Raw genomic sequence first — 8,824 nt, forward strand, 5'->3', positions numbered from 1 at the left:
AAAATACAAAGACCTGGAAATAGAGATAACTCGAATGTGGAATCTAAAAACAGAAACAATTCCTATCATAGTAGGTGCCTTAGGTATAATAAAAAAATATTCAGACAAATACATAACAAAAATAGCAGGACTTACAAATATATATAACATACAGAAAATTGCACTACTGGGTACTGCACACATTCTACGCAAAACACTTTCAATACAGTAAACATAAGAGCACCACAGCAAACCACAGCACATACCCAAGGCGCACAGAGCTGCGCTCGGTAGTGAAGTGAAAGCACGTTATAAAAATAAAACTACTGAATAATAATAATAATAATGATAATGATAATAGGAAATAGACATAAAACCTAGTTTAGTGCAGCTCCAGTAAACAGTTTTATTGGTGACAGCTAAGGTTCTTAGGGATTTTCTTGGCACCTAAGGTTACTTGTTATAGCCTGATATTAAGAATTTTTTTCCTTCATCTAATCCGTTGTGCGAAAATGAATTAATAATAAAAATAATCTTTTCTATTGTAGGCACAAATCTACAAGTTTGAGGAGGCTAGTTGATTCCATCAGCCCCAGTACTCAGCAGGTATTTATTTCACTGACCCCAAAACGGTGCTAAGTATTTCGTCCAGTGTGCTGACAATCCTTCCAGCTTCCCTATAATAATAGGATGTTTAACACGCGAAAACATTAAAATATATTTCCTCCAATAAATGAATCCAACCACCCCACCAAAAAATAAGAACAGACGAAATGTTGGTACGTAAAATTCATTAAAGTTATTTATTACTTACTGCATATAAATGTATTGTTGTGAGTATGCAAGCAAGCAGTTAATAAAAATATGAAATCTTTACCAGGCCACTTTGCATGCAATTTTACTCGGTGCAGCGTACATTTCACATATGAGACTCAATTTATTAAGTCAAGAGACAGTAGATATCCACACCCCATTACAACGGACAGAGCAATACTCAAACAACAATAAAAAGATACTCTACGAATTAAAAATATTACTTTATAAATTATACTGATTTCAAATTTTGGCAGAAAGCCAGCAATATCGGAGGAGGCAGTAAGTTGATTTTATTGACCCCAGTGCTCAACTGGTACTTAAATCATAGACCTAAATAAAATGAAAAGTAAAGTCAATCCCGGTGGAATTTGAACTCTGAACGTAAAGACGAACAAAATGACGCTAAACATTTGGCCCGGCGTGCTAACGGTTCCGCCAGCTCCCCGCCTCTACTTTCTACATAATCCGAAATTTCTGGTCTTGTGCCAAAATTTTGGATTATTTTATTTTGGTTAGGAGTAATAATTTCTGACATTGGCACAAGGTCTCGATAATTTTGAAAATAGTGAATAGTTGATAAACCCGCCCTCATTCTTGGATATATCAACACTGAAAGACGGTCACAGCCGAAAAGCCTTTCATCGTGTTTTCTTACCCGAATCTAACCAGCACCAACAATAATAAACCAAAAGTAAATCTTTGGTATTAATGCTTTAGTAGAAATAGCATTATCAAATAAGCTTGCGGTGGTGTTTTACATGTGCTGGTTATTTCTATTTCTTTCTGTTGTACAATATACGTATAGATGACCATCAGTTAACCAGTGTATCTCAGTGTTTGCAAGAACTAGTTAAGTACACTGGCCTAGACCTTTCGCAAAAACAGGAAATAATTGTCTCTTGAACTGAAAAGAAAAAATTAAAGAACAAATATGATCTATAGGCGCAGGAGTGGCTGTGTGGTAAGTAGCTTGCTTACCAACCACATGGTTCCGGGTTCAGTCCCACTGCGTGGCACCTTTGGCAACTGTCTTCTACTATAGCCTAGGGCCGACCAAAGCCTTGTGAGTGGATTTGGTAGACGGAAACTGAAAGAAGCCCGTCGTATATATGTATATATATATATATATATATATATATATATGTGTGTGTGTGTGTGTGTGTGTGTGTGTGTGTGTGTTTGTGTGTCTGTGTTTGTGTGTCTGTGTTTGTCCCCCCACCATCGCTTGACAACCGATGCTGGTGTGTTTACGTCCCCGTAACAGCAGTTCGGCAAAAAGAGACCGATAGGATAAGTACTAGGCTTACAAAGAATAAGTCCTAGGGTCGATTAGCTCGACTAAAGGCGGTGCTCCAGCATGGCCACAGTCAAATGACTGAAACAAGTAAAAGAGCAAAGAGTAAAGAGTATCCGCTTTTCCAGGAACCCATGACTCATATTATTACCTCGTATTTATTTATTTATTTATTACACTTAATGCTACTGACTGAAATGTATCTTCTACTAACACTTTAGATTTTAAGAAAATAGTAGTAAATTTCATAAATGTAGCAACTTAACGAGCCCATACATAAATCACGTGTTTACTTCCCTGATCCTGAAGAAAGTGAACAAAGAATTCTATGCATAAGAAATGATTTTACAAAATGAAAAGTAATGTAAAGAAAAAATATTGAAAGTCAGCGATATGGGTTTAATTTTGAGCAAGGAGAAACCGAGACAATAATAGTTAAATAAGTGTAATGTCTAAATGTCACAAGAAAAAAGTAAAAGTGTCATGTCTCTGATGTGTACATTGAGGGTTCAGTCCCACTGCGTGGCAACTTGGACAGTGTCTTCTACTTTATCCTTGGGCTGACTAAAGCCTTGTAAGTGGGTTTGGTTGACGGAAACTGAAAGAAGCCCATCGTAGAAATGTGTGTGTGTGTCTGTGTCTGTGTCCACCACATTTCGACAGCCAGTGTTGGTGTGCTTACGTCCCCGTGAAGTAGTGGTTTGGCAAAAGGGACTGATAGAATAATTACCAGGCTTAAAAATAAGTACTGTGACCATTTCATTCGACTAAAGAGTTTTCAAGGCTATGCCCCAACATGTCCGCAATCTAATGACGGAAATAAATAAAAGAAAGGAAATGCATCAACATTTTCTAAACTAAAGGTAAATGATATATCAGAAACTAATAGAATGATTAAGAATGATTCTTTCTGATTTCGGAACAAGACTTGTGGTTTTTAAGGATAAGGAGATGTCGATTACCTCGACCTTATTTGTCAACTAATATTTATTTTATCGAAACCGAAAGAATGAAAGACATAGTAGACATCGGTGGAATTTGAACTCCGAACGTAAAATCCAGAAGAAATGCCGCTAAGCATTTTGTCCGGCGTGCAAACGATTCTGCCAGCTTGTGGCCTTACAGTGATAAAAGGTAATGGCTTCTGATTTAGGATGAAGGCCAGTAATTTTGTAAAACAAATATAATTTATATACGTTAACACCAAATAAACTCCAATCCAAATTCGTAAAACATAAAGACAAATCATTGGAGCCATTTTGTTTCACTCATGCTGTAAATGTTTCTGTGGTGAGAACAGCCATTTGAAATTCCTATAATCCCATTATAATCTTCAAGAAAACTCCTGAGCCCTAGTGCGTTAAGAAAAAATCAAGTGTCAGCTTATCGTACTAGTACAAAGATAAATATTTACTTATCCCATTTAATTATAGAGCCTATATATTTTTATTGATGTAGTATATCTTGCCAACAGTCATATAAATCCAGCCAGGTAACTAAGGGAAATAACTCAGTCAGTAATTTAATTATGATTCAGCCGTTAAAAATAAAATAAAATAAACTATAATCTTGTTATATTCCTTTCTTCGTAGGTATCGTGTAAAATACAAGACGTTTCTTTCGTATATATGGTAATCAGTGAAGCGAACGTTAATTCAATTATTTTGCACTAGCAACTTATAGATTGATTTTATTTGATCATACAAAAAGAAAGGCAAGGAAGAAAGCGTATGAAAATGGAAAACGGACTGAAGAAACAATCGTCGCAAGAGTAAAAAGAGTACGTAGATATAAGAGGCTTTAAGTTACTTCTATTATCTAAATAGAAAAAAATTGTCGAGGGATTCTGTGCCAAAAATACTTTCACCAAATATATATCGCAGCTGATATGAAAGGCAACAAACTTACTACACTTACTGTGCAACCAGGCGTATTTATTAGACGCGGTGAAAGTCTTCGAGGCACAAATACAAGTGTGCATTCGATCCATTATGTTAATGTTTTTCAGGTTTATCCGGACACAAAATTGTCGCCCCAAGTTTTGATGATTCGAAATTATTGATTACAAACACAGCGGTAGCACACCTCTTATGTTGCTTGTAGTCTATTAAAGTCACTCGCATTCAGCTCTTTCTTCGTTTGCTTTCCTAAACGAACGAAATTAACTTCCATGTACGACAACTGCATTTTCTGTTAGATTTCTTCACACAAACATATTTAGACACTTAATACGTATGCGTTAATACGTATGCATGTATATACATATATATATGTGTGTGTGTGTGTGTGTGTGTACACACACACATATGAATTTGTTAATATTTGCTTTCATGTTCAGTTATGATGATAATTTTACGTTAATCTGGTAGATTACTCTATAACTTGTAGAGTGCAAATTTATTATTCTCAAACAAGGATGTTATTGGCCGTAACTTCGAAGTTTCGAGCAGCTAAGCAGGCTGATGATGGCTTTGCTGGCCAAAACTTCAAAGTCATTGTCGATAATGTTCTTATTTAAGAATAATATATATATATATATATATATATATATATATATATATATTGTAAATTTGAATTATATATTACATATGCTCACGTAGTCACCCCAGCGGGATCCTGCCTGACTGAACTTTCTACTCACTTAGACTCTCATTTTAACTACCATCTCGAACTTTCTGTACCCCTCCTCTTCCACCCAGATTACCATTGGATCTTCGTACTCTTTCGGACTCTACCTCCATGGATCTTACTGACTACTTTCACACACACACACACACACACACACGTATTTATATATGAGTGGTAAAACAAAAAAAGTAACATTCTCGGTATATTTGGCAGGAGTTACATGCATCATTTAATAATAGTTTGACTCAGCTCTATACATTTTATAGTTTCGTATGCTCTCAGAACGAGTATAGCTACGTTCCTTCTGCAAGTCTACGAAACTTTACGTTGCATGGAAGTGTGTGTGTGTTAACATATATTTTCGGATATATTAATTTGACTTTATATTTTCTGTATCTAAATATGTTGACACAACAGAAACGATTGTCGGTATTGTGTGGTGTAATCACCAATTAAAGATGTGATAGTCTCCGTTCTTATTTTTGTTGTTTTATACTCCAAATTTCTTGAAATTCTTGTAAACGATATTTAGACTTACTTGTCACACACGAGGAATTATTTTGGATGTTTGTTCTTCGTGCATTTGTTGGTATCTGATTGTTGAACATCGTGAACAAAGTGCGTTTAACACAACACAGTGCTTTATTGATATCTTCCCGGATTTTATTCAATCCCCTTTATTTATGTGTGTGTGTGTGTGTGTGTGTGTGTGTGTGTGTGTGTGTTTGTGTGTGTGTGTGTTTGCGTGTGTGTGTGTTTGTGTTTGTGTATGTATGTGTATATGTATATTCAAGAAAATCCACCAAATATAAATACAAATAAACATATATACTGATGCATGTAAAAATTGAGTGCGTGTTTCCCTCTCTATGTATGTTTGCATGTACTTGTATACACATATGTGTGCACGTGCGCGCGCGTGTGTTTGTTTGTTTGTTTGTTTGTGTGCGTGCGCGCGTGTGTGGCAATAGCTGAACACGCATACACATGAGAATACAATCTGCAATGAAATCTACTGCACTTTACATTCCCGTACATTTACAAAACTTGGTATCAAGAGTGTTCTAGAAATTTCTTCTAAGATCTGTGCATTGCTTAGTTTTCTGTGTTGAAAATTTCGTATAGAAAATGTTTACTAAGAGCCAGATTCCAATGAAACAGCAGCATTTAGCAGGTAAGTGCAAATCTCCAAGATTGAATCATACAATCTGCTTCATGATATAAACTCGTTTGTGTTGTGATTGTATAGTAAAATAGACCTTACACATTCAAAAATATAAAAGAATTCAGCAGTAACTTATTACTTTTCTATGTGACAATGTCTGGCGCAGAAGATATACGAGAAAAAGAACATAAGCAGAGGGATAAAAAGCATGAGAGTGAAATAAAGTGAAGTAAGGATATTGGCGGAACAATTCGATCAAAACGTTTGTTAAATATTTCTTTATCTGAAGATATTCGAAAATAAATTCAACAGTAACGTTGAAGAAGGAAAAAAAAAGAAAGTAAATTTGGAAACCAGAGAATCGAAAGCTGTACAATAAGAAACTCTTGTTAGTTTGCGGCCATCACTTTTTAGATACGGCTTACCTCTTGGTACACAAATTTTATTCTCTTTCATATGTTTGTTGTATTTAGAGTTTTTTTCTACCTCTAAATCATAGATTAATCCTCAACAGTTAAATTGAAACAGATATTTAGTATATAAGTGCATATCCGCTTCCAGGCTCAAATTTTTGTGCTTCTGTCTTAAAGTTTCTGAGAAAATTAATAGGCTTCCATCAGCTTCTTTAGATCATATAAGCTAAGAATTTTAAACCTGGAGCTAAGATTTTTCAAAAGGTGAGAAAATGGGAATTACAATGTTCATGGCTTTCGCAAGTGCATTAGCGACATAAATGTTTTATAACAGTATTAGCTGTCACGTTCTTCAAATATTCCATGCTTATCACATGTTTGCAGATTTGAAACATGCAATATTTCTACAAATGTCAAAAACGTGTACAGAAAACACTTTCTTTAAACGCTTTTATAAACGTTTTCATTTCCATAAAGATCGACCTATATGCTCCTTAAAATAATACTCTAGATAAAAGAATAAAGAGATAGATTTGATAACTAGAATAGAAATCCAAATGTCAGAAATACTAAACATAGATCATTTTATCCCCAGGCATCTTCAAAACAATATAGTTATCAGAATAATCGATATTATTAAACACTCATCCAATTTAAATATCAGACTTAAGATGGTTGTTGTTTACACCCTTTATTCAAATGAAAAATCTATGGAAAATGCTTCAAATGTTAGTTTTCATTGTTGTTTTACGATATTAAATCTGAATGAGAATGTTTTGCCATAGCGCAGTTTGTTTTCCTAATATGCAGATTTCACACATGTGACTATGGGTTGTTGTTATCGTTATTGTTGTTGTTTTTGCTGCTATTCTTGTAGTTTAGTTCCAAGTCCGTCTAGATCTAGCAGACTAAGCTCAAAAGTATTTCAGTCTTAGCCATTCGTCTTTTCTTCCCATTTAAAGTATACTCGGAATACTACACTATCTATTGTGTCCCTAACTTTTAAAGACAGAAGATACGATTAGAGGGAGTTCGCACTGCCATTACTAGCATGGTAAACGACCACACATTCGTTATCACAATGAATAATATTCTCTACTTAGGTAAAAAGATATAACTTTCACAGACAGACAGACGTAATTAGGATACTTAATGAACTTGAGGAGAGATATGAAAATAAGAGCTGATACAGATCTCTCCCCGAGGAGTAGTGTTAAAATCTATTTATCAGAGCAAAATAAAAAGGAAAATGGACAAAGTTCAACGAGAAGATAGTACGTAGGTACTTCGTACGAAAAATACAAACCATAGAAAGGATTAATCATGTCAAAGGCTTGACAGAGAATAACCGACAAATTTATGACATCCCACTTCGAAGGCTACATCCGTGCAATCCAAGAACAAAAGATTCCCAAGTACTTACAGCATAGAAGAAATAAAACATTGACAGACAATAAATGTAGGTTGTGCAAGACGGAAACTGAAGACATCTGCCATATTATTGCCAACTGCGAGAGAATATCTTCCAGATATTATCTTCCTATGAGGTATAAAGCGGTGGCCAGAACAGTCGAGAACAAGATAACAAAAGAGAAAATTCTTACAGACGAAGTTGACTACATTGAGAATGATGGGTCAAAAATATATCGGTGGAACTTAAAAATTCAAACTACTAACATGTTAAACTACAACTGGCCGGATATAGTTGTGTGAGACCACAAGAGGCGTTCTCTTGTGAGAATCAGCTGCTCTCTGGACACAAATGTGGTTGGAAAAATACAAGAGAAAGAGGACATGTATGGAGCGTTGATAAGTAGATAGCAAATCCACTGCCCGAGATACGCTTTCAGCTACATAACTATTATTGGTGCAACAGAATACGTATCAACCCGTCTAGAGCTAAGTATGGCTGAGCATGGGCTATTGTGGAAAGAACGCAAATCCTAAATTCATACACTATAAATGATCATGATATCTGGGACGCCAAGAATCTGCAGGATTTTCTTAAGATTTAAATGAAGGACAAAACAAGATGCTTTCCTGCCACAACCTTGCTACCAAGCAGTTGGCCGATCAAAATTAAATCTAAATTAAAAAGAGAACATACATACATACATACATAGATGTATACATAGATACATGCATGCATACATACATAGATACATGCATACATACATAAATGCATGCATATATACATACATGCACACATGGATACATGAATGCATAGATACACGCATGCATGCATACAAACATACACACATTCATGCTTGCTTGTGAGCATAAATACATACAGGCATACATAGATACGTACGTGCGTACGTACATACATACATATAAGATAGGCGGAGACGACTGCGTTTAAAAACTTCGTTGAAACTTCTTTTCACAGGCACGTACCTGGTTTTGATGTTCCAAACCATTTCTTGGGGTTTTGGTCAAGTGTCTTCTATTATAGCTCCAAGCTATAATAGAAATTTAGCTGGCGAAACTGGTAAGGAATTTTATATATATGTATATATATATATATAT

At 35.1% G+C, this 8,824-nt stretch overlaps 1 long non-coding RNA gene across 1 annotated transcript in view; it reads left to right on the forward strand.

The window, feature by feature from the left end:
- LOC106877674 (uncharacterized) overlaps nucleotides 1–4,266 on the forward strand; it is a 20,571-nt gene extending 16,305 nt beyond the window's left edge. Inside the window, exons 3-4 of the long non-coding RNA XR_001410407.2 lie at nucleotides 528–758; nucleotides 3,682–4,266. This is a non-coding gene — a long non-coding RNA (uncharacterized LOC106877674). The remainder of the gene's footprint in view (nucleotides 1–527; nucleotides 759–3,681) is intronic.
- The last annotated feature ends 4,558 nt before the right edge of the window (nucleotides 4,267–8,824 follow it).

The sequence above is a fragment of the Octopus bimaculoides genome, chromosome 10 (assembly GCF_001194135.2).
Source record: "Octopus bimaculoides isolate UCB-OBI-ISO-001 chromosome 10, ASM119413v2, whole genome shotgun sequence".
In the NCBI taxonomy this organism is placed as follows: Eukaryota; Metazoa; Mollusca; class Cephalopoda; order Octopoda; family Octopodidae; genus Octopus; species Octopus bimaculoides.